The 26,800-nt window shown below is 36.7% G+C and overlaps 1 protein-coding gene across 7 annotated transcripts in view; it reads right to left on the bottom strand.

Moving 5' to 3' along the window:
• Positions 1–26,800, bottom strand: part of CELF2 (CUGBP Elav-like family member 2) — a 567,687-nt gene that overhangs the window by 431,488 nt on the left and 109,399 nt on the right. For all 7 annotated transcript variants that reach the window (XM_030479087.1, XM_030479090.1, XM_030479069.1 and 4 more), the window contains 2 exons: positions 26,166–26,208; positions 25,375–25,407 (listed from right to left, as the gene is read on the bottom strand). The gene's annotated coding sequence lies outside the window, so the exon portion shown is untranslated. The remainder of the gene's footprint in view (positions 1–25,374; positions 25,408–26,165; positions 26,209–26,800) is intronic.

The following is a 26,800-nucleotide window of genomic DNA, read 5'->3' as shown; positions in this document are numbered from 1 at the left end:
GTTGTACCTAAGATACAGAAAATACAGTCATGGACACACTTTCCAATGATATGCATGAACTGAGGAGGGACACAATTTCCACTACTGTTAGTTTCAAAACATAAGCCAAAGCATAGTTTTCAATTGTGTCGCTAATGTTAGATTCTCAGTCATGGTATCCTGTTAAAAACAACAGCAGTCCTTTCCTCTCCTGTAGCTCAGCCACATAAACAAAAGGGAAGGCTAAGAAATCTGTCTTGTCATTTTAACTGTTAAAATATTTGGTGTTTCTTTTGAGGTAATTGCCCAGGCTTCCCTGTAGTCAGTGGAGAGAGATAAACAACTTCAGAAGAAAATAATTCCATCTATATCAGACGTGTATCCTAGCAAGGGAAGTGCTGTCCCTGCAGAAAACTTAGATTACTCCTTTACTCCCCATATGAACTTCTAGTTGGTTAAAGTTTCATTAAACGAATCCTAACTGGGTGACTATACAAGGGAGTTAATGAAGGTGTGTAAGCACAAAGTTGTGACAAATCCTCAAAGAAATACTGTAAGATTAAAGAGGCAGGTTTAAAAAATACATTAAACCTTCAGTTACGGGAATCTTAGGTGTTATGCGTAGCAAAAGCTATGAGAAATGTAAGAGAGAAAGTGATGTTTTATAAAGTTGATGATGCATTTTATCATCTGTAAATCATCAGTGTTGACATTGTTACTGAAAAGTATTTTCAGCTCAGTATTTGTTTTCTTCACTAAACAATTTTTTTTTTTTTTAAAACTATTAAAAATAAGTAAGAAAATATCTTGTAAAGAATCAAAACCCTGGTGTTCTGAGTAAGAAAGTTCAATCAATTGATAACTAAGGTAAAGGGAATTGTACTTCTTACAAATTTCTGTTTTCTGCATCTTTACCTTCTGACAAACACCATTATCCTTTGAGGGCTCATTCAGAACAGGAATTCTAGCACTGCGTTTAAACAAGGAAATATAATTACTTGGAGTACTTTTAGACCTAGAGCACCAACAGCATAGATCTTATCTTAAGCAGATATTTTTTTTTAAAGCAATTTTTCATCTCTACTAGCAAGAATTACTCATTTTAAGAATTACTAGAGTCCCATGAAAATTAGAATGTTTATCTTGCTAATGTAGATTGTGCCAGAAAAAGGAAATATCCTGATACAAAACATAGATTTTGAGAAAGCTACAGCAGTTTCAATGAAGTAAAAGAACTGTTATAAGAAGCAATGACTGAGGCTGAGAAAATGCTGTTCCTTGCATAGGAAGCAATTATGAAGAAGCACAAAGGTTTTTGGTATCCACTCTAATATGCTCAGTTAGATGGAAAGTGATTAAAGGCATGACAATAACTGGATCAACCGCAGTGACTAACTAATGAACTGTGTTGATGTAGAAGCCAAAATATCCTTAGGGAAAAAAAGTCAACATTTAATTATAAATTAATATATCATACTGGTTGGATGTGGTGGTGATTCACAGTTAAGATTCTGATGCTCAAATTTCTCTTTTCATTTACACTCAACAGTATTCTACCACCTGCAGCCACTCAACCTCAGGAGTTACCTTCTCAGATCTTCCAGGCTTAGCGGGATACACAGTGTATATAGCTTGGTGAATGTGTGCGTGACAGTCTTCTCTGTAAGACAAAGCATCAGGATGTCTGAATTTAGAAGACAGTCTGTTTCTCCATGTCAAGCATGAGGAAATGTCTATGTTAGTGGAAGACAAGAGGCAGCCGAAAATGTCTTTAATAAGGAAGTGAAATGGAAAGTTGGCCACACGCAGTTCTTAAAAATCTGTATCATTTAGTATGGAATACTATAACTATATTAGATCCAGGAAATCTTGGCTGATTTCCAAAAGGATAATTAGGTTCCTACTACTAAGACAGAAGTTGCCTTCACTTCCCATCCTAAATAGAGTGGTTTGAGCTGCTCCCACAGTTTAATCTGGCTCAGTGAATGAAAAAGATTCCTTAAATATATAACCCTTTCTGACACATGGCTCTGTGAGGATGCCTCATATTCACTTGATCCTATCTATTTTTATGGCATCATTGGTTATCGCAGCACCATATAGTTATGAAAATCTTACCTGCATGCATCCTTGCAGTTTACCTACGCATAAACAGGAATGCTGGTAATTATAGCTAATGCTTTGGCACTGTGGTTCTGCAACACAGTGTCCATTAATAATGGTGCCAGATATTTCTGTGAGTATAGAACTTAGGGCAAATGATTCAGAAAGAAAAGCTGTTAAGATCTAAGTAACCAATGAATACCTGCCAATTGTAGACCATCAGGTGAATGGCTTTCACTTACTATGGCAGCAAGTGAGCAAAATCTCAGCCTGAGCAAAACCTTGTCAAAACTAGACAAGTGAACCACTGTTTAAGCTTCATCCAAACACATTAGACAAAAAGCAAAAGTAATAAAAGGAATATCTTGAGTGCTAGGACCTTCTTATCAGATGTATCCATTAGAATACAGGAACAGTTACAGAGAGAAGTGGAAAGTGTCTTATTCAGATATTTAAATGAATAAATGAAAGAATAATAACTTTGTAAATGCACATGGGCCAACTCACTTTGTTCCTGTTTCAAAGCTGAGAAAAGTATTGTGATGCTTACCCTATGAACAGAGGGCAAGACTTGGGAAGGGTGACTCCCTCTGTTGTAAGAGTCAGTGAGACGCACATACGATAATTCATCTTTGCTGTGTCTAGTTATTGCACCAAACATGGATCAGCAGAGACAGCTCCATGTGGAGTCACCTGAAGAAACAGCAGATAGGGAAGCTCCCATCAGGGTCCTTAGTGTTTTGGCTTTGCTAGGCTCTTTTCTAGGCTTTTTCATAGATAGTTGCTACTTACTGCCTGCCACCTCCTGACCATGCATTAGGCAGGGCAGTCAAACAATTGTGTGCTTATGTCAACAATTTTTTTGGGGTGCTTTTTGTCTCCATAGAAAAGTGCAAGAGTCTTATAGCTCTCTCCGTGGCATAATCTTCTGTAACCTGGGACAGACCACTCTAGGCTGTGATGCAGGAAGACACCGGAGGACGTCTACTAGTTGTGGATGTGAAGCATACCACCCAGCATGCCTGAAGTCAGTGGCTTGTTGAACCAGACCCTCATCTTTGCATTTCTCTCTCTAAAATGAGGATAATTGAAGTTCTCCTGTTCTTTGCTACTGGCTTTTCCTAACTACGCCACAAATTCTCCATAGAAAGAATGAATTTTCATGTGTCAGTATAATACCTGATATCATATGTACCTCTACGTTTGCTACACTACCAGTGTTAGTGTTATATTTATTGACATAATAAATCAGTGTTGTCCAAGGAAATTAAATAAATGAATGTTGTGTCATTTTTCAGATGGATCCATTCATAGTTTGTATTTTAATATAACTAATTCTAAAATGACAAGTAGCAATAAGGAAATTTTGTTCAAAGCTCTCCTCTACATCTCTACTGGGCTTCAACAAAAGACAGAGCCAGAGGAGGGACAGCATTCTTCCTAAGATATCTGTCCAAATACTTAGGCTGCCTGTGGCAGTCCGTTTGCGTCTGATGGGCTGCATTTTTCTACACTGAAAGGTCATTGATAATTACAGATCAGAGCCCTCTAATTTTTCATCCGGGAATTAAATAATGGTAATTGCTAAATATCACTTGGGAGAAAAAAAAAGGGTAGATGGAGCACATGAGGTCCACAGTTAAGAATTGGAGTGTATCTATTGAAGGAAATAATTCTGCAAAGTTATAAATGGATACAAAGACTTAAAGTGAAAAATTAAATGCTAGGTCTGACATTAATCTGTTTCCATTGAAAATGCAGATGAAAGAAAACTAAACACTTATTTATCCATGAAATGTCCTATCTTCTGGTAAACACAATTTTTAGACCTCGGTTTAAGAAAGAGCATTTTTAACAACCCCAACATGAGTCCTCAAAGAGCTGGTGTCTCACTGGGAGTCAAAGGTACCTGAGCAACTGCACCCGTCTCGGATGTCCATCTTTAAACAATTTATAGATCCTATATGAATTCCTGATTTTTCTATACACACATTATCTTCATGCTAGAGTCTTATTTTCAGTCTCAAGTTTCATTTTCACTCAAGTGTTATAAGTTTATTTTGTGCAGCATTTATAACATGTAGGGCTTATTTCCCACCAATATGGCTGGATTTCTTATTTGTACCTCTGTTTCTGTGATACCATTTTTTTGACATATGCAACTTTAATTTGATGTGTCCATTTGGCGTGCTACTGCAAACACTACTTTCTGATTTTGTCATTTTGATACTGATTTATTCTCCTTGCTTTCTGCACCCCCATGTATTAAATGGGACCAGTTCCCTTTATTTTCGTGGCTCTACATCACCCACAGTCTTGCTTGTCTATCATTTCTCTCTCTTATGCAGTGGAGTCTTGTTTCTGGTTAAGTAATAAATACAACTTCAACTTCACTGCTCATATATACTCACCCTCTTCTGCCCTTCCACTTTCACTGCCATACAAGCTTTAAAGCAAATTCACAGAAATGTATTTATGTTATTTTCCTTCTCAAAAGTCTCCTTTGACACCTTTACAAAAACTTGTCATGTTCTAACATAGCTAACACTATGACCAGTGCAGACCCATTATTTCTTCCTATTTCACTACCTATCTGTTGACTATTTTTATTTTTAAATTACACATTTTCTTGGGAGCATCAAGTGTCTTTTTTGTTCTCTTTGTGATTTGCTTTGTACAGCAAGCAGCCTGCTTTGAATGTTCTATTTGTTTTCATTTTCTGATTCCTTTTACCTTCAAGTTTACATGAAATACACCAGAGAAGTAAATTATTAATCCTGTTTTAGGGCCACCAGGGAGGACTCCTACATTTCTATCACTATCCTCTCAAAGAGGACACCCAAGAGTAAAGAGTTAGATATAATTCTGTGGAATCTGTCTGACCAGAATATCTACTTATAAAATGGGAAACAGTCCACTGGGCCACTGAATCCAATCTGCTCATCACAGGTACCCATACAACATAATCCCTTTAAAAAACTATTTAATGCCCCTTCTTAAAACCAACTAGATTCCCCATTTCCTTTGTTATTCTTACTGGAAGACTGTTTTAGAATCTTACTCACCAGAGGATTAGAAAACTTTATCTAATTTCCAGCCTAAACTTATTCATGGGCAATTTATAACTATTTGTTCTTGGACCAACATTGTTCTTTAGTTTCAGCAATTCTTGTCCCTGGTGTTTATCCACCTGATAAATTTATAGAGAGCAATAATATCCTGTCTTCATCTATGTTTTGCTAAGCTAAACAAGCCAAAATCGCTTTGTGTCCTGCAAGGGAAGCACTCTGCTTCTCTGCTCATCCTAGCAGCCTCGGCTTGTGTCTGCTCATTATTGAAAGCACGTTCCTCATATAGGAGTGATCAGTGCTGCGTTCTATTTTCCTAGTGAGGTCTTAACAGTATGGCAAGTAGCAAGAATAACTGAAATACTTCCTGGAAAGGTGAGAACATAAAGTTAGCACAAATTCTTTCACCTGAACTTAGGTTATTTCCTGGATGCTGAAGAGAAGTTTAAAAAGATGATCCCAATGACACAGCTGAGTGTAGAGATGAAGACGGATGATGACAAGGCCAGTGTTCACATTACTTCCCTATGTCTACCACCCAAACAGATCTCAAGGTCCTGGGTAAGTTGTGCTAAGAGCTTTTATAAAGAGTTGTTTGACAATTACTCAGGCTGGTCACTGTTGGTCAAATACAGCACATAATCTCAACTCTTCTTTTCCCTTTTAACCTTTACAATGGATGGTGTCAAAAAATTTTGACAAATGTTTTAGCTGATTCAGTCATAGACAGAGTACCTGGCACAGTCAGGATCAAGGAAAGACCCACAGATGATGAAAAAAAGAAAAAAATCTATCTGCTTTTTATTTATTTTATAACTCTGAATTACTAAATCAATAGAAGAGGGACCTAATTTCTCCACTAACCTTGTCTAATGAAGATGATTGAAATTTAATAAACATGTAAGAAAGCTACATCACCATGAACTAAGAGACTTCAAAATATGACATTTAGTTCATTATTTATTAACCTATCCCCCAGGAATATGACAGAGGGGATGCAGACTACCCGTATTAGAAGCTGTTTCATCTTTAAGAGATAATGGAGACCCTATTTCCTTTGCTCAAGATTTATATTCTAAAGAGGAAATGAGATCTAAGATGCAAAATTTATATCACTCGTCTTCTTTTTTCCCATGGAAGGTAGAAGGAACATTCCCTTACAGACTGAATAATCTTAGCATCATGTGCTTTAAAAGTACAACATGTTTATAAAATCAGAATTTCTTATCCAGGAAAATATTAACAAATACACATGTGGTGAAACAAAAGCAATAGAACAATGTTCTTCTAGCTATTAAAAAAACATGCAAAATCTACAGCTAAAAGGATGGAGACTGGACACCTAAATATGCCAAAACATCTATTTGCCAAAATTGGGAGAATTACAGCTATAAAAATAATCTTCAGCCAGTCAGAGCACATTTCAGGTGCTGTATGGCTACTCTTATTTCTTTTCAATGTATTTAATTTTAATATCCTGGTTTAAAAGAAATGCAAGATCCACACTGATGAGAATCACGGCTTACAAACCATAACCGCAAAGCAGAATAATTTCTATGCATTCTGAGATGATTTCCAATTTAAATAGTGTGACTGGGGTCAGAATCCAATGTGCCAAATTAACTTCTACGTAACACTCTTTTCCAAATTACTGACTCTGCCCTGCAAACTCTGCCCAACTGGCAACCTTTATGCCTTCTAGGATTACCCCTGAAATCTCCACAGTCTCAGCTAGGAGGAGAGAAGTGTTTGCTTACATGCATTTGCCTGCAGACAGCAGCCTAGACTTCTAAACGGTTTTGGAAGTTATTCTATGGTGTTGGAATCTCAAACAAAATATGCTTTGCATAATTAAAATACAACTTCTAAACCAGGAACTTAAGGCATTAGAAATAAGTTCATATGTACATATGTGCTAGACTTCCTTCTTATAGGGAATGACCTACAGAATAAAAACTCATTCCAATAAACTGCTTTGATGAGATCATCCATACATGTACCTGACTGACTTTTTCTCATTGACAATGAAAATGAGACAGCAAATTAAAGTTATAATCATAAAAAAAAAAAAGGTTACAATGGCAGGACACAAATTATTTTAATACCTTACCAACTGAGCCACTGGTACTTCACATTTCATGAACAAATTTTCTATTACTACAGAGTCATGCTTTTATCGACTGGTATAAATACACCATTTGTATCTTTTTTCATCCTGCTGAGTTTCTATTTTATTGGAAGTGTCCTGTAACAGGTATAACATCAGCTCAGATTACCAAGAAATCTATAAAATAGCTTCCTGCTACTACCTTTGGTGCAGATTGAAAGAATACATTATGATCCCACTGAGTAAATGATAAAAGCTGTTATTCACACGCAAACATGATTTATCCTCACCTGTTCAAAATTCTGAATGTACCCACTTTATTATTAAATTATGAAAACATTTCACTCACATTAATTAGGAACAGAGATACATTATTAAAGAGAGGCTATTAGGAAGCATATGTTCCAAATTCAAGTTCTGAGGTTGTGACTCATGGTAGGACCACAAATATTTCATGGAAATGGGAGTGGACAGATACAGCTTCATAAATGTTCCATTGCATCACCAGAAATACATGTTAATATTTTGTGTTATTGATTATAAATTGGAAAATGACATTGCCTGGTTCAACTGAAGTTTTCATGCAGTGCAGTACATTAAATACAGATAAAATTGTAAAAGAAAATTGAATTTTAAAAAATTATGATTTCTATTTGTTTAATACAGAAGAGTTTTCTTTTCTTTTTTTTCCCTTCTGTACACCCTAGGTTTATAAGACATCCCATTTAAAAGGTATAGTTTTGTTATTTTCCAATTCTACGCTAGGCTATATTAACACTAGTTACCAGCTCCAGAACTAATGTCTCTGTAATGTTGCCGAGCATTTGTTCAGCATCTAAGATAATTACTATGAACATGAATGCTCTTAGCACAATATATGATAGCTGAAATTGTGAAAAGTACTTCATTTTAGACAAACTTTTTTCTTAAAATCAACAGGTCAAAACCAGAGAGGTTTGAAAACCTCACCATGGGTACCTATTAGTCACAACCAGGCTTAACGTAATTTTCTGTCCTTCTACTCACCAAATGTAAAAGATAGTTTATTTACAATAATGCCATTGTGCAGAGAATTGGACTAAGAATTTGGGTTATGTCTGTATGATGTTGCTTTTAAATACCCTCAGAATTGAAGGGTTAATAGAAACTGTCCTTTTGTGTGGGTGCGTGTATGTGTGCACATTTATTTTTTCTATTAAAAATGGAAGCATATGAAAAAATGGTCTCCCTGTATGTTGAATAATTTATGTCTTCCCTGTCTTCTCTGGGTTCCCTTCACACTAATGACTGGTTTAATGCTGATGTATATCAATATACGACATAACAATGTAGCTTTGGATTGCTTTCGAGCCCCGATTGCTTTAAAAAGCAAAAAGAATACATGGAAGCATAAGAGCTTTGCAACTAGCAGTGACAGGATTCATATGAGGGCTTGGACAAACTGTACATTATTAGCTGTGAATTCTCTCTGATTTTATTGAATATATCTCTTTAGTATTGCATTGGTTTTGAAGGATAAAATGTAAAAAACATTTTTAGTATTTTCTTTTACATAAGAACTGCTCAGAAGTTGGCTGTTATATTCATCTTAACTCCTTGCCTCCTACCTGGTTTGTGTTCATTATCATTAACATTTTTGTGTTCCTTCTAAATGCCAACAATTAAAATTCTTGCTGGGCACTTAGTGTAAAATTATGATGTTTCCAATGCTAAAACTCTACTAATACTCAAGCTACTTCTCTATAATCCTTACAAAATTCACCTGATGAACTCTGTTGACCATCTGCCTCTTTTGCTTTTTTGATGTGAAAGCTTCTAAATCTGTTTGATGAGATCCCTGGAAGTTATGTCTTAACTGTCACTTCACAAATGCAAGGTAAAAACCTGTAGTTCAACTACGAAAAGGCAGAAATATTACTCATAATTTAAAGGCTCTTCTTTTTATATAATATCCTAAATAAATTAATTTATATCAACTGAATGTATTACATTTACAATGATTTTATGGACCGTAGTAACTTACTTAATTTACTGTGCCTTTGGTACTGTACAAAGAGAACACTAAAAGTCATATTTAATGCTTGGAGCTAACTTCAATCTCTGAAAATGGATGGAAACATAATCTTGTTCATTGCAATGATTATAGGGTAAAGTATATAGTTTATTGCTTTTAGGCTCATTTAAGTCACATAGCTTTTGGTAAAGGGGTCTGGCAAGTATCATTGCTTCTACAATAGAAGTGTAAAAGGTGCATGTTACTTTCAGATTGATAATGTGAATGCCAAGGCAATCCTGCACAAGACTGATATGAAACAGATACTATAATGGATGCAAGTCTCTGCATCTTTAGTAGGGTAACATTTGGACTCCATTTAACCTATTTTCTTTCAGAAAGAATGTCAGATTGCAAACCTGCTACTGAAAGAAAAATACTACACAGACCTAGACAATTCACTATGTGTGTTGGTTGAAAAAGTCTTCAATTCATGTAGCACATCTTCCATCTAGAAAGAAGATGAAATTCCTCCCTTCTCTCTGCCATTGCCATCTTGGTTGTGTGATGCACATTTCTGTTCGCTACACTTCTTCCCCATCACTTGAGGATCCAGGGTAATAGTCATTAACATCACTTGAGTTTTTATGATGCTTTGTGTACTATGCTCAGGAGGACTAGTGGAAGGCACAGGGAATCTGAATTGGTTCATTTAAAGAAGGTTTAAGTGGAAAAGAAGACATTTAACTGTCTCCTCATTGTAGTGAATTGGCAAATCATACCTAAGGTCAACACTAAGCAGGGTGCTGAACTAGTGTATTGCCTTGTTGATATTCAGATATTTTTATATGACAAGAAAATTATACTTTTTATGCTGGGGCACAGCAGAAGAAAGTCAAGTTATCATTACCACTCTCAGGTTTTTGTATTATCTTTGGACTTATGTGGGAGAGCAAGAATGCTCTTTCAGTGGGCTAAAAGTTATTTACTGTGCGACCATTCTTTCAGTCATTATTTTTCCTCATGCTAGAGCAGTGACCGTTCTGTAGCAACATTGTATAGCTTAAAAAGCAGCTAACATGTTCTCGCACTTCTGTAAATACCCTCTTGGCAAGGAAAATTCTCATCTTAGTTCTACCTAAAAGCTTATGGCACAAGTACAATGTTCCACATTCCACAGGGACGACAATGAGAAGTTCATCGACTTCAAAAGGAGCTTTCAGAGCCAAATATTCAGCCAATGCAAGTCTGGCACGACACACTTCAATGAAACATGGCAGTTTATACTAGTTGAGGATCTTGCCCTTCTCAAAAGTGAATCTTTTCATGGTTATGTAACTCAGTAAATCCAATTGTGTTTATTGACAATGACAAAACTGAAGTATCTCTACAGTGCTGTATCTAAAGATCTGAACAGAAAAGGGTGACTAACTGCAGATTTACATACTTGAAGGAGACAGAAATCGGAAGAAATGAAACATAAGTAGAAAAGGAAAAAAAAAAAACCTTTGCTGAAATGAAAAGTTAAATACTTCTTCCATATTTTTAGCAGCAACTTTAACAATTTTTATCATTTTTGCTAGTTAGCAGTGCTCCAAAGGCAGCTGAATCCTGGCTATAATGTCAGTGAAAGCTTTTCCCATGCATAGGTGTGTATAAAGCTGGGCAAATTGAAAAGTTCAGTAGTTTCAAGAATAACTTATTATTTCAGTGCCAGATTTGAAACAGACAAAGGAGCACAGATTTTTGGAAAACAATGAATCTCCTAGAAAGCACGTGTCCAAATGAATATGCAGGAACTCTGAGGAGTCCCTGCCCATGGCAAGGGGCTTGGAACTAGATGATCTTAAGGTCCTTTCCCACCCAAACTATTCTATGATTCTACGATACGTGGAATTTAAGGTCCAAACAGTGTGTTTGGTGATGAGGGGTTAGTTTTCTTCTAATGTGGTAAATGAAACATTTTTGGAAGTGAAAGCTCCTGGGTACTATGACTGCATGTTGTAACCCAAGCAGCAATCCCAGGCTACAGAAGTGCTTTGGGACATCTGAGGAAAGCTGTAATGAAATCTCACATTGGTATTCCTAGAAGTACATCCCCAGCAAAAGGAAGACTGGGGAAAACATGGGCCTGCTGCGGAATGTGGCAGGGTGTCTGATGACAAAGGAGGCAGAAAAGGCTGAGATACTCAATGCCTTCTTTGCCTAGGTCTTTACTGGTAAGACCAGCCTTCAGGAATTTTAGGTCCCTGAGACCAAAGGGAAGGTCTGGAGCAAGGAAGGTAACAAAGGGAAATGCAAAATCGTGCACATGGGGAGGAATAATTCCACTCACCAGTACATGCTAGGGTCCAGATGGTGGAAAGCCGCTTGGAAAAGAAGCACCTGGGGTCCTGTGGGACTCCATGTCGACCATGCACCCTGGTGGCAAACAAGGCCAATTGCATCCTCAGCTGCATTTGGTAGACTGGCAAGCATCACAAGGAGCGTGACTAGCAGGTTGAAGGAGGTGATTCTCCTCCTCTACTCTGCTCTCATGAGACCCCACCTGCAGTCCTGCATTACGCTGTGGGGCACCAAGCATAAGAAGGACGTGGGCCTGTTGGAGAGAGTCCAGAGGAGGCGAAGAAAATGCTCAGAGTGGTGGAGCACCTCTGCTATGAAGACAGGCTGAGAGAACTGAGCTTGTTCAGCCTGGAGAAGAGAAGGCTCAGGAGAGACCTTAGAGCCTAAAGGGCACCTGCAAGAAAGCTGGAGAGGGACTTTTACAAAGACAGGTAGTGACAGGACAAGGGGGAATGATTTTAAACTGAAAGAGGGGAGATTTAGGTTAGATATGAGGAAGTTCTTCCCTGTGAGGGTGGTGAGGCACTGGCATGGGTTGCCCAGAGGTCATGGATGCCCCTTTCCTGAAGGCATTTAAGGCCGGGTTGGATGGGGCTTTGAGCAACCTGGTCTAGTGGAAGATGTCCCTGCCTGTGGCAGGGGTTTGGAACTAGATGATCTTTAAGGTCCCTTCCAACCCAAACCACTTTATGATTCTAGGATTTTTCTGTTGCAGAATGTCCAATGTAAAATCTGCATGACTAATTCAAGGTTGCAAAACCCCAGATGCTGAATACAGCAACATTCCTTTTTAAAAGCATAGAAAACACACAGATCAGTACCAACCAACTTCTTTGATAGACAACATAATTGAAAATTTTAAAGAAGTTAATGAAGTTTAGGATGACAATATCAGTTTATGTATAATTACAAACTGTAGAAAGCAAAAGACTTGATACAAGTTTAATTTGTTAGAACATGTTTTGCAGCCAGAGCAAATTTACTAGAGGTATAGTTAAATTTGGTTGAAGTTAAATTAGGCATGCATCTCGATTCTTGGTTAAGATTCTTCAGCTGCATCCTCCTTAACTGGTATAAGTAATAATAATAAAAAGTCAGCACAAGCTGAAGCCTGCAGCTTGTATGCCATTATAAATTGCACTTCAGATTTTCTAAACTAATTGTTAAATTTAGACGTAGCAATTAGCACTGCACAACATTTACCAACAGAATTAACTGTATCACTTGCTATCAAGATGACATTTCAAGCTCAATTACATTTTCATATGTCCCAGACTGGTAGCTCTGATGCATTCTAAGAAAATAAAACCTAGAAATGGTCCAATTGTAAATCGTCGTGACAAGAATCACAATAGAAAAAGGTCTTATTTTTTGTCTTTGTTTTGGGTAAAAATGCAATCTTATTGGATACAAATGCGACCTTATCTGAACTGTGTGAAATTTTATCTCAGGATGGTGGAAATAAAATGCAAATAGTTACTTTATAGAGTTCCACCGTTTGAGAATTGTACTTAGACACTTTCCAGTTTCCAGGAGTCCTTATTAGCAAGTACATTGGAGTCCTTATTAGCAAGTACATGAACATTGCCAGAAGATGCTACCTGGTGTTGCTTTTAGTGTGATAGGGTATGAATCTGAGAACTTCAAAAGATATTTTCAACAAACAGCCAAACCTACAGAGAAACTCACAGCTGGATTTCATGTTGTGTTTACTTAGTAGAGCCAAGCCTTAGAAAATTTTTGCTATACAGCTGTATAAAGACTAAAATTCAAAGCCACTTACTCCTGATAACCCATTCAGAATCACAAAGTTGAACTAAATTTGCTTGCTTTCAAGATAGAAGTAGTGAAAGATATTGAAGTTGCAATAAGATAAGAAAGTCATACTTTGATACAACTGTATGTACTTGCTTAACAGATTCACAATGGAAAAGAGTGCTCTGTGGCTGTTGCTGAAGTCTAGACCCGAATACTCATCATACATGTAAAAACTCTCTCACCTGTACCCCTTTAAGCTGACTTTTGGGACAAATTAGAACATAGAGGTAAGCATTTGATGTCAGTCTGGAAAAAGAATAGAAGTGTAGTTTAAGAAAAGAATTAATATAAAATTCCATTTTTCTTTTGTTGAGAGGCTGGAGGCATTTGAGATTATCTTTCACTCTTACTTATTTCATGGAGAAGGACAATGAGTAATAACACTTGTCCTAGGACTTATGTTTCCTTTTCATCCTCTAGCATCCTTCTCTTTCTCTTGGTTGTATTAGGATAGTCACAATGCTGTGGCTCTAAACCTAACACTCTTCAACACTTTCACTTTCCCCAACCCCACCTCCCTATTGAAAAAGAAATATCTACCTTGAAAGCTCTGACGTTCTCTTCCAAATCCTTTGCTGAATTAAAAACACTATTCTCTCACAATGAAAAGAAGCTGTATGACATCATGGATAGCATCTTTTCCTTTTCTCCCCATCTGTTTGTTGTTATACCTATGACCCAGGACTTTTCCTGGATATGAACCCTGGGAGCATGTTTTCAGCAAGAGGAATGGGATGTAAGTTCCTCACATTCAATCACTTAAAATGTCAATTAGGTGCCCAAATGCCTTGTATGCACTCCAAAGCACAATCAGCCTGTTCTGTTCTTCAGAAACACTCATGACACTTCACTTATGATGTGTTATTTTCATTTTATAGGTTTATTCAGGAGAAATGTTCTGTACAGTGTGTTCAAAATTTATTTCCATTGTTTTGCTATTGTGTAACACGTGCTTTTTCTCCTGTATTAAACTACTAAATCAATGATGCATGCAATACAATAAAACCCTCATTCACTGCTATTCTGAGATGTCTTCTAAAATGTTATTGAATTACATCTGGTTTGTTCAACTCTTGTTAATTTGACCAGATGAAGATGCTTGGCATGACAGCCTTTGGAAGGTTCATCTGACCTAACTTCAGACATCTACAGTGTCAGTATCTAAACCCTAACTAATTTCTTTAGGCTGTCTTTTGGCTATAGGGAAAAATAGCACCGTTAGAATGTAATTCGTATGTAGCAGTGCATTACAGAAAGTGAATCATGCCTTAAAAACAACTATTTCTCCTTTTTTTTAGCTGTAAAGAGAATTGGGTTGATTGTCCCAAGAGGCCTACAGTTACTCTGACAAATACCTCCAATTTTTTATAATCATCACCTTACCTAAGAGCAATGTGGGTTTAAAGAGGGAAAGAGAAGGTCTGTGGGGTGTTGCAGCTAGACAGCTCTTACAAGTATCTAGGGAGCAAAATTAGGGAAGTTGTAATTTTTGAAGGTCATCGGAAGTCTACTAAAAAATGTTTTCCTGAAACCTAAGGAGATGCCTAAGTTAGGGGGTTAATCTGTTAGAATTATTACACAGTTAAAGAAGAGAAACGGGCTGTTTCAGAAGTTGGTTTGGGCTCAGGAATTTGATATAAAACCTAAACTCTGATAGTCGGGACCTCTCTCTGGAAGCCCTTCTCTGTTGACTATATGAAGAATATTTTGGCATAACTTCAGAATTGGTTGAAATTAGATGTTTAATCTGCTGACCTGAATCGCACTCCTAAAGTGCATGGTGCAAATGCCCCACTGGTTTGGTCATGAGTAGAGGCTGTTATTACTAGGATCTTTCTGTCTAGGAATCAAATACACACTCATAGTCTAATTTTAATCAGTCTCTTGGAGTATGGGTCACGCTTTGTCAAAGTCAGGCTGCCTAGGAGAAGACATCTGTGTCTCTCTGTACTGCACAACACTACAGTAACCTGTACGTTCTAGGCTATTCATCGTATTAAATATTTTTATTATTGGTCCTGATTATTTGCACCCTGCAGGGATGCAAACCAGAACTTCAGTGGAGGCCTTGCAGAAACGTGCAGTCCTGCCATATGGAAGATGTGAAAGACACAACTGAGTTAATTGACAGCATTCTGCTATAAATGCAGGTGAGATGCAACAAGGCTTGCTGTAAAACTACTTGCTTGCTCTTCTATACAATAGACATCAAGAATTTCAACCAGGAAGTCACAACTAGGCAGTAAATTCTATTTGAATATTGCAATTTTGGCAGAAAATCCTTAAGACTTCAAAACTGCAAGCAGCAAAGAATCTAACACATCTGTAGGGAGATTGTGATGGTTAATTACACTCTGAGTATCTTATTTCTATCCCTGAATTTGTCAAGCTTCATCTTCTATTGCCTGGATCTTGTTATATATTTTTCTGCTAAATTAAAGAGTCAATGATTATCAGACATTCTTCCTTCTGCAAGTATTAGACTCTGATCAAGTCAGTTAACTTCTCCTTATTAAGTTAAATAGCTTGAGAGCCTCTCTCTTTAATTAATGTACAAGCTCAATCTATGCACTAAGCACGTGTTACAGCAATTAAAATCAACAAAAATCCTGCAACAATATGAACTTGCATACTATCCAAATAAAACAGAGTAAGAATAAAAGGAGTCTTTCCTAACAGTCCATCTTCTCTCTTCTTAGTAGAAGAAAGAGAAAATGTATGTCATACAATAGAAATCCCAATAGTGACAAAAAATGACATGGGAAAGTTTGCTGTGTACACAAACCAAGGAAAGGAAAGTCAAAGTTAAAGGCAGACAACACATTAAAACCAAAATGGTTTTATATTCATGAAATTATCTTTGAACTTAAGACACAGCTCTACACTGATGACTAAAATAACCCTTTGAATTGTATATTTCTTAGAAGTAAAATCACAACATACTGGCGTGCAAAAAAGAAAATTACAGCATCTAGAGAAATTTTAATAAAAGTGATCTTTTTTCTCCCAATCTGATGTCTAATATACACATTAAAAAACCAGCTGAAAATAGAGGAATGATTCAATGAAACACAAGTTTGGCATACCTTCAAGATCTTGTGGTGGATAGATAGATAAAGCTTAGGTCCATAAACCTAAAATTTGTGTCCTAACAGTAGTGAAATAGAATGTATCCCTGAGTTATTCAAACTAGAGCAAAGAAACAGATGGGAATATGGAGCTACTGTTGTCCCAGTACCATTAGTCATGTTTTTCATTACTTTTGTTTACAGGGCAACAATGTATTTTCTTAAAATCCAAAAATCATTCCAGATAGCTTTTGTTTATAACCAGTCAAACCTTGCTATTGCATAAAGAACTGCACTACATGTTTTAATTTGAGTTTTATATGTGCTTTTTTTTCAGTTTGTGTCTGTTGTCACTGGAATGAATCAAGGAGTGGGGCAGGATACGTAGAGCTACTGCAGATCAGAGACAAACAATTAGATGTGAAGAGCACATCAGCACAGAGTGAGAACATCGGCTGGAATTCAGCAAGGTGATGGATGTCACTTGCAGGTTTTCCAGTGGCTGTGTCCACAGCTCACAGAAATCAGTCAGTAACATTGGGAAATGCTGGTCTGGGGGGTTGGCTGTTGGAAATGGCCATGCAAAAGCAAGAGAAAAAAAACAAACCCAAACAATTGAATTAATTTAATGCCTCATATCTTATAAACCAGAATTTACAACATAGTGAGTTAGGACAGAGCAAATGGCTCAAAATCCTTCAAAATTCTGAGTCAGTTGAATTTTGGCATTCATAAGCAGCCTTGCACTCCTTGATAAAGTTTTCCAATGGCTTAGGGTATGTTTGGATCAATAGCAAACCCACATTTTAACCTGGATAACATGTTGGCATTATGGTAATAAACAAGCCTCTGTGAGCATCTGGACAGTGATTTGGCTTGTAGAAAGGGAAAGCTGGTAGTGAGCAGTATCAAATGGCTGACCTCGTTTTGACATGCACATTACAAGCCATCATCAAATTTGATTGTAACTAAGTGCCAGACCTTCCAACAAGCTGTTCTGAGGTTGTTTGTTTGGAGCCCAAAATGGATAACTTTAGTATGGCTAATTCCTACAGTTTCACATATTTTCAAGCATCTAACATGATTTGTAGGAAATTCAAAACCATACGCAGTTGATCACACACGCTGGACTTCCTCCATTATGTCAATCAGAGTGATTTTCCTAGTGAGAAAATGTGGGACAAGGTTCGCAAGGAAGCTGCTGTGGTCAGAAGATAGGCTTCCAGCATTTCATGGGTTCATTCTGTTTCAGTATTTGATTTAAGCCCTTTTCTACATCAAGCAAATTGTAACATCTGGATTGAATTGTTCACAATATTTCCAAGATTGTTAATCTTTTTTTCCATCCCTGAGACTCTGGTATTGTCCCCGGGTGGGAAGAGCAGCAACATTAATGTGTAACATGACGCTTGAAACACCAGTTGAAAACCAACAGGAATCTAGGCAATGCACCTAGAAGCTCTTCCTAGACATTTTGTGACTGGGGAGAAAACACACAGATATGTGATTTTGTTTCTACAGGAAAACAAGAGTGTGTGTTTATGGAAACTTTGGAAAAGATTGCAGGAAATCTGAGGCAAATAGACTAGCTTAAAACAATCACTATTCTCTGTACTGCATTGCATTTAGCAGCACAAGCTAAATTGTGTAAGTTTCAACTCTTTGAAGCTGCTTCTCCGTTTTGAATTGGGATAATATATAGGATAAACTACTTCCAGGGGCTGGTGTGAGAAGGTGGTGATAATTCTTGTATTATGTGAGAACATGACTGTAGGCTTCTCAATAACACTAAACATGAATGTATGGGCAAATGAATCAAACTCGAAGAGTCACATTAGTTTCCAGATTTAGACTTTAAATGCTGAAAATATAAAAGTAATTCCATTAGGTGTATAAGTTCCCATCACACCCAGGGGAGAGGCAGTCAGTACAGTCAATGCATTTATGTAGGTGCAATAGCATTTTAGTACCTGTAACTGGATGAAAAGTGTACATCTAGAAGCAGAATCTTAATCTCACATTGAATCCTAATCAAAAGTTTGCCACAAAATAGATTGCATCATTTGCCTTAGTCTTTTCACTGTACACAGACCGAAATAGTAACAGTAATAATAATACTAAAATTATCATGCACATTGCTAAATTGAGGAACAGGGATGTGTCTACCATGTAAAATTGATTTGTAGTCTGTAGCAAACCATTGGATGTAAGCAGCTATTGTAAAACAAATTCAGTTGTGACGCAGAGCTAAGTTCAGTGCTTCTGTTCAAAATACTGTCTGAACTGTCATGTTTCCATTGCAGTTGTTATGCTAAACCAAAAGCACCCAGATATTAGGCCTACTTTTCCCACTAATTTGATAGCATTTTTCAGATTTGGGTCTGTCCTATGTCTTTGTCTCGTGCCTACCATATGTCCATGATCCTGAGTTCACAAAAACCTGCAGTGATAAAAGTTATTAGCAGTAACAGTAGGCAGAGGAGAAGTTAACATCAGGAGATATTCTGGTCAACAGCTGTGTTGCATTGGTATTCAGAGTCTGGGCTTATGAAAAGAATAAAATTCTTATCTAATAAGCTATATTAACAACAAAAAGAAATATATCAAGTAAACATTCATAGATTACGGCTGAGCTATGATAATATAGAGCTGAGAAATACTAGTCTAGTCTGCTTAAAAATCTGGCCATGCTGCTGTGCACTCGCAAGTATCTCAAGCAGGAAACGATGGAAAGCTCCACTGATCTCAAATAACTCAATTGTTTTTCCTTTTCTAATCAAATATCTTCATAGTGAGGAATCAGAAAGGCACCATTCAGCAGACTGTTGTTGTGAAAGTGTGAAATATGGCACTTCACTGTTAATGTAACATTAAAGATTAAAAATGCTTATTACCTGTTATTCTTCTGTTAATTGTTTTGTGTAGAGAAAAATAGAAGTTGCTGCCTTAATGCATTAAAAAAAATCACAATGTGCATTCATAGTTGAGAGCAAAGTGTTGGGGCTATGAGAATTATGTAAATGATGAATTCCAGTGAAAGAACTTTCAAACCCTTAGGGTCTTCAAACAGCATTAATTCAAGAAATTAGATACAAAATTTAACTTTTTCATGCTAATAATGATTTCATAAGGAAAAACTCATTAGTAAAGGTGACAAATATGAAGTTCTATTGAACATTTAAATTCAGGAATCTTAGTATGGGCCCCTGGGATATATTTACACAGCCAATGACTCTCTGATGTTATTAAGTAATTTATTTGAGAAAGTCTCCATTCATGAGTTTACATAAGAACAATATCAGGTTTACAAAGGCTTGTGTTGTCAGTTTAGCAAATACCTAATTCACAATGACTTTTGCTTAAGATTTTCATTAGGCTGTTCAATATTGTTTGATCATTTAATGTCACCTTCATAAGATCATAATTTCCCCTATATGAAAAGAGGAAATTAAAAGGAGAAATAAATTGAAAAGAGTGAACTAAACTTACATTTAAATCAGCTTCTCCACAAAAAAGAGGACAGCAGTGTCACTACTTGTGATCATACTTTGCCTGGGTACAAACTATCCACATTTGGCAATTTAAAGTTTTTCTTTAGTGTATTTCTATGCCTGTAATACCAAAAATAATCTGGAATGTTGCATTTAGTTCACTTGTTCAGGGCTGATCTGTGATGTGACAGGATCAATTTCTGGCAGCATTAGTGACCTGATTTCGGCTGGGATAGAGTTGACTTTCTTTCTAGTAGCTGGTGCATTGCTGCGTTTTGGATTTAGTCTGAGAATAATGCTGATAACACACCAATGTTTTAGGCATTGCACAGTAGTGCTTACTCTGATCAAGAACTTTTCAGTCTTATGCTCTGCCAGTGAGGAGGGGCACAAGAAGCTGGGAGGGAGCAGAGACAGGACACCTGACCCAAAGTAGCCAAAGGGGTATTCCACACCACAACACGTCATGCCCAGTATATAAACTGGGGCGATTTACCTGGAAGGCCCAGATCCCTGCTTGGGTCGGGCTGGATATCAGCCGGTGAGTGATGAGCAATTGTATTGTGCATCACTTGTGTTTATTGTTTTTTTCTTTTTAATCTGTCTCTGTCTCTTTTTTATTATGTCCCTTTACTACTATTATTAGTACTAGTACTAGTACTAGTATTATATTATACTTTATTTTAATTACTAAACTGTTCTTATCTAAAACCCCTTAAAAGGGTTTTTTTTTCTGATTGTCTTCCCAATCCCGCTGAGAGAGGGGCGGGGGGGAAGTGGATGAAAGGCTACCTATTTGTGCTGTTGTCTATGGCCTCCAGACAGTGTTGCAGGCAATGTGCACATATAACTAAAGATGACAATTCCTGCATCAAGGACCAGAGTGGATATGACAGAGAGATGTAGCACAAAATCCCTTGATGCTGAAAATAAAGCTGGTCAAAACTGTCAACAGAATATTTGTCTTACAGAAAATGCTGGTTCATCAATACAGAACTATTTCCCAAGAAATGTGCTGATTTTGTTCAACTTTCTAAAGAAACACAGGCAAGCCTCAAAATCTTCACTGTCTTTTGGCTAGATCATTCACCATCATTCCCCAGAGACCTCCCTGGTCCCCAGGCTGCATCATGGGGCTATGCTGCAGGAGGTTTGATTCAATAAGTGTTTGAAATCACAGCTGGTTCCTGTTACAGCCTGCCTCTGGCACTTTTCCTCCTCCTCAGGATGGTTCTTACTCTCCCATCACCATGTTTCTTGCACTCAGTTGTCTTTCCACCATTGTCCCTCTTACCCATTCAAGCTAATACATCACCCTTTCTGTTTCCATGGGAGTGATCCAACCTGTGCTCTAACGCCTCTCTATCTTTTCCCATGCTCTTCATTGCACATGTCTTAAGACAACTGAAACTTAAAGGAAAACATTCCTATGTGTTAAATATTTTGCTCTCTGGCAACATGTAACTCTGGCCTACACACAACCTTAGGCCAACAACAACAAAAAAATTCAAAGCACATATTACAGCAACCTCTAAATTGTGTCATATTTGACTGGAGTGTGAGCTGCCTGGAGGGTCTGATTCAGACATGAGAAGGCAAAAGTATTTTTCCTGGCAACACCTCCCATGAGAAACAAAAGTACAAATAAAACATGCAGAGTTATGCAATGACAGTCTTGACCGAAACTTATCTTTCCATGAACCTAGATGACTATTTAATCTTTTGCTCTTTTTCTTTACAAAATGAGAATGAACAGGAACAGGCAGGCAAGATGAGGTTCAGTCATATTTACTAACACACGCTGCAGTGAATTGTGACTGCATTTCTGCAGTGGTTCTCTGACAGAGTGGTTTTCCAATGTTTTAAGGACTTCTGAAATGCAGAACGACTCTAAAACTAAGCTCAATTAGTAAGCAGGCTAGTCATAGTAGGAGTGGGTACTCTAAGAGAAATCACAAGGCCAGAAAGGCAATAATCTTGGAAAGAACTTTCTTTTAAGGTGGGAGCTCTCAGGAGGAAATCATAAGGTCCTGAGAATAGAGATGAGAAATGATGCAAAATTAGTCAAGGGTTCATAAGCAAAGAATGGTGCTATTCAATAATACCCCAAAATCTTGACATGACACATATTACCAACCCAATCTCATCCCCTGTGCTGAGGTACTAGAGGTTCATGTTCTGGGCTTGGTTCTACCTCCCAGGACAATCTTTCACATCTTGTACTCTCTGGCAGTGTATATCCACGAAGCCTTGACAAAAGGGAAGCTGGTGTAGTAGAAGAAAGAACAAGTAGAAAAATGAGAGTTGCTGCAACACTAGACATGTAATATAGCATTAGTAACAGACACGTAGAAGCACTGGATTTGGTGATTGGAGAAGGATACAAAAGAGATTTCAGATGTTGAAACTATGAAGCTGTTTTACTGGATTAAGGTGCAGTTTGGCTGAGTAAGGAGAGAAGGCAGTTATGGATGATTTCCAGATACACACATGAGAGATAAGAGGGATTTGGCAGTATAATCTTCAAAAAGAAGTAAATAAGAAGTGTTTGGAAGTAAATAAAAAAAATTTAGTATACGGAGTGCTTAGAAATATGTTACTATTCAGCAAGAAAATTACCATCCACATGATTAGTTGGCCGAGTGGTGAAAAATAAAAGCAGAAAGCAGGAAACAGAGATGTAATTGGTTAATATATTTGTAATAAGAGCCATCCACACATTTAGGGATTTATTTTTTTTTTTATTTCTCCAGCAGTACCACTGAAGTTTTTCCTATTAAAGCATTATGTAGAACTGAAATTTGCAGCAAATGAAAGTAGGGGAACTGGTTTCATACAAATTGTGAGATCAAAGGAGAACAGTTTATTCTGCACACTGTCACAGCATGTGGGCCTCCCCTCGGATTGCAGAAAGAGATAAAACCTCATGATTCCCTTCCCTTCAAGACTAAAGGTTGGCTGGTTATGGTACTGGTGGTATTTGCTACCTTTCTACTGATGTCCTTAAAAATCAGCAGACATTTAAAATTTAGTCTTTTTGATGGCTCTTTCTTACTTGAATTGGATACTATGCTACTGGAGGAATATGCTTACTCATATTCATAAGTGATCATGTCCTTACGCTATTCTAACTGTACTTTAAAGAGCTGCTCCTCAGACTGGAGATGATAGGATTGACTTAAGTGAAGGACACTGAGGCATAGTGCCTGACACATCTCTGTCCAAAACAACTCTTCTACAGGGATCCTGCATTGTAAGAACTTGGCTACCCAAAACCAAGATTGGCTGCATGAAGCAGGTCTCTCTTTCCATTTTTCCTTTGTTTAATAGAAGAGATCATAAAGGTGCTGAGAGGACTGAATGCGCCCTATGAAACTGAAAGTTTTTTATGGTGTTGTTTTTCCATGACTGAGACATTCACAGATCACAAGACAAAGAGGAAGCAGCACAATTCTTGCTAATGAGATAAAGCCACAGAAAGAGGAAGATGGAGCAATTTAGCAGTAAACATCGGATTAAGTCCATAGGTAGCCTGGAGGATAGTGTCTATTAACCATTCAAGGTGGCTGACTCTGCTTTTGAAGTCTTCCCTTGACTCCTTGGTGTCCTTCATTCTCAAAATCATAAGAGAAAGTTCACCACTTGGGTCCTCATGTTCCCAGAGAAAATGAAGCATTTCCTACACCCTTTATATCTATGGAAATTTATATTTGAGGAAATCTGTTTTGATTCCATATAACCTTGCCCAGTTCCCTTTTAAGCTACTGTGTATCATCTGCTTGCTTCATCAACCTCCTAGTTGAAAGCAGTTGATGAAGAAATAGTATAACTGAATTTTTCACAGCAGTAAATTTTACCGTTTGATACAAAATGCAATCATAGAATATACAGTTAGAGAATTATGTCAAACTCTGATTTCTTAATAGTTGCTCATAGTGTTTCTCTACTATTTGAAAGCAGTCTTGAAAATTGCCAAGGAAGTATTACTGTTAAATAAAATGTATTTCTTTTTCTTAAAGGTGAGACAAACAGGTCTTACATAAAATTTCTCTAGCTTCAGATAAAACAAAAACCGCTGAACACACAGAACAGGGATGTGCAACTACACGTTATCCTTCCTAACTAAATTGCCAATTGCTTAACTGCTGAATAAAAAGCTGAACAGATGTAGCTGGGATCTGTACTGAAGAACTTGAAATGTCATTGTGATTATATTGCACACATTTTTAAAGTTCTAAACCTTATATTGTTTATCCTTGACTTCTGGAGTCTGGCAAAGTTTGACAAAGGTTGGAGGGGGCAGGTCATTAACATGAGCCAGGGATAATTTTAATACTAACTTGATTCTTTCTTTAGAACTGTGTACACATATGCTCATTTCATAAACATAAAAGGATAGGAATAATAGGCATTTTTTTTTTTTCTCAGAAGTCTAGCACTTTGGCTTTTTACTCAAAAAATTTCCTTGATTATGCTGCTTCTTAGAAACAGAACTTCTATATACACAGCAGACAATATAGGAAAAAAATATCCCTTAGACCACCTGACTCTGATACAATTTTTCCAACAACTCAATGAAAAGTGCTACTTTAGTGTAAGACTTCAAACTGAATCAAGCCCAGCAAGTAATGGCCCACAGTTTGTAATTTAGTCATTTGGAAACCCAGTGTAAAAGAAATCGTATTTATCTACTGGATGCAATTACCAAACATTTTCCTGCAGTATTCATGCCGAATGTTGTTAGACCACCTTTCCCTTATTTGATTGATTGATTAATCAATCTATCAATTGATCTGTCTTTCTATGGATCTATCTATCAACGTACACAGACACATATGTAAGTGTATACACATGCACCCCTCCTAGAAAAGGTGCAGGGGTTTCCATGTAAAGTAGGAAAGAACAGTTACAGAGGCATGTGTTTACAGAAATGTGATGCTAGCAAGGTGCTTACAGTACATTATGTAAGGAAATTAGCTATGATTTATAGCAGCAAATAAATAAGACAAAACTTGTTTAACATATCTCAGCATTAAGTATCTCCTGCATTAATTGTCTCCAAAGCCTGTTCCATTTGTTATCTAACAAGGTATGCTCCGTTATTATTTTTATCCAGTTCATTGCTTGATTCTATCTGTCCTTTCAAAATTAGCTTGTCTAATCAGAAACCACTTTTGCTAGTAGTTCATTTCACATAAAAAGGAGGAATTCTTGTTTACTCAGAAAGTAATTGGTCTATAATTTTGAAAAGAAAGAAATATGAATTGTAATAAAATATTTCTTAAAAAATACACGGAAGCATGAAAATTGGCAAACCCAAAACAAATTAAAAACTTTAATGAAGGAAAAGGCTATAAATAGAATATGAAACTGGAAAGAATAATTTATCATTGTAACTTACCTACTCCTTATTCTGCTGAAAAGAGCTGAATATCTAAGGAAAGACGAAAAGATTTATATATTTATTAAATGATTGTCAAGTAAATATTTATATTAGCTGCCATTTTTCTTCTCCATTTTTCATACTTTGTAAACAATAATTAATTGTTCATTATAGAAAGAAAAAATATAATTTAACCACTCCGCACTCCAGGTAGGGGGTCCACAATTCTGTTTCATTTATTGATTAAATTCTGTTGATAAAGTTTGCATGATCGCAGGTAGACTATACTGAAGTTGCATGTATTATCTTGTTGCATGCATCTGTCTATGTTTAAATGAAAAAACCAGAATGCAGAAATTGCATTCAAAACTCCAAGCAATATACTTTGGAAGTTTATATAGCTGATCTGTCCCACATATTTTACTGTTTCCAAACATTGCAATTCACATCAAACTGTAGTATTTTTTTCCTTCTTTTTTACAATAAACTACTATTTTCTGGATAATCCCATTTGGGTTTTGGCATTTTTTAATTTTATTTATTTATTTCAACTAAGGAAAATAGCAGATATTAAATATATGAGAAATAACTGGAAAGGAACTATGAAAATTGCCTAAAGGAAAATAAACCACATACATAGAAAACAATGTGCAAAATTAGTGTAAATAAGATTCTATGAATTGTAAACAAGATCTGATAACTAATTTATAATCTTGTATTATAAATTTACTATAATCATATCGTAAACAGTAGGAAAATAAAATAATCAATATGAAATTCTGAAGCTCGAGGGTAAACTTGACTCTCACCTGTTCAGCTGATTAACAACTTGAGCTCTTTCTATTTGTAGACCTGACAAAGAAAAATACAAAATGAAATTAAATACACTAAGTGATGTGAGAGCAATGGTTACAGATTTGCACTGATTTTGGCTGGTTTTATTTATCTGAACATCATTCAGGTTTTCCCTGTTACTGAATTATCTTTGTGATAGCAATTAGGGCTTTGATGCTTAAATTACACATTTGGGGCCTGATGTAATCACAATTTGGGATTAAAGGGGTCCAGTTCTTATCTATATACCAAACAGGTTGTTTATAGTGCAGTTTATTCAGTGAGTATACTCAAATCTAGTGCAGGGAGATTGATAAAGGTAATCACCAAACACCGTATTGGCTTAGGATAAAGATGAAAGTAAAATGTACCTGACTCAGTAAAGATAGGAGTTAAATGCCAGATTATCCACATAAGGGTGTCGGTAAAAGGAATTTCATGCATGAAAGCTGCTAGAATGGGCATTAAAATGGTCAGGACAAAAATCATTAACAGTTCCATGAAGCACATTGCTAAAGCACATGTATAGTGTCACATGCAAATTTGCTACAACTTCAAAAGGTGTATTTGCATGCTTAAAATCAAGCTTATCCATGAACAAGATAAAAAA

The sequence above is a fragment of the Strigops habroptila genome, chromosome 3 (assembly GCF_004027225.2).
Source record: "Strigops habroptila isolate Jane chromosome 3, bStrHab1.2.pri, whole genome shotgun sequence".
NCBI classification, from domain to species: domain Eukaryota; kingdom Metazoa; phylum Chordata; class Aves; order Psittaciformes; family Psittacidae; genus Strigops; species Strigops habroptila.
This window is presented reverse-complemented; position numbering and strand designations above follow the sequence as displayed.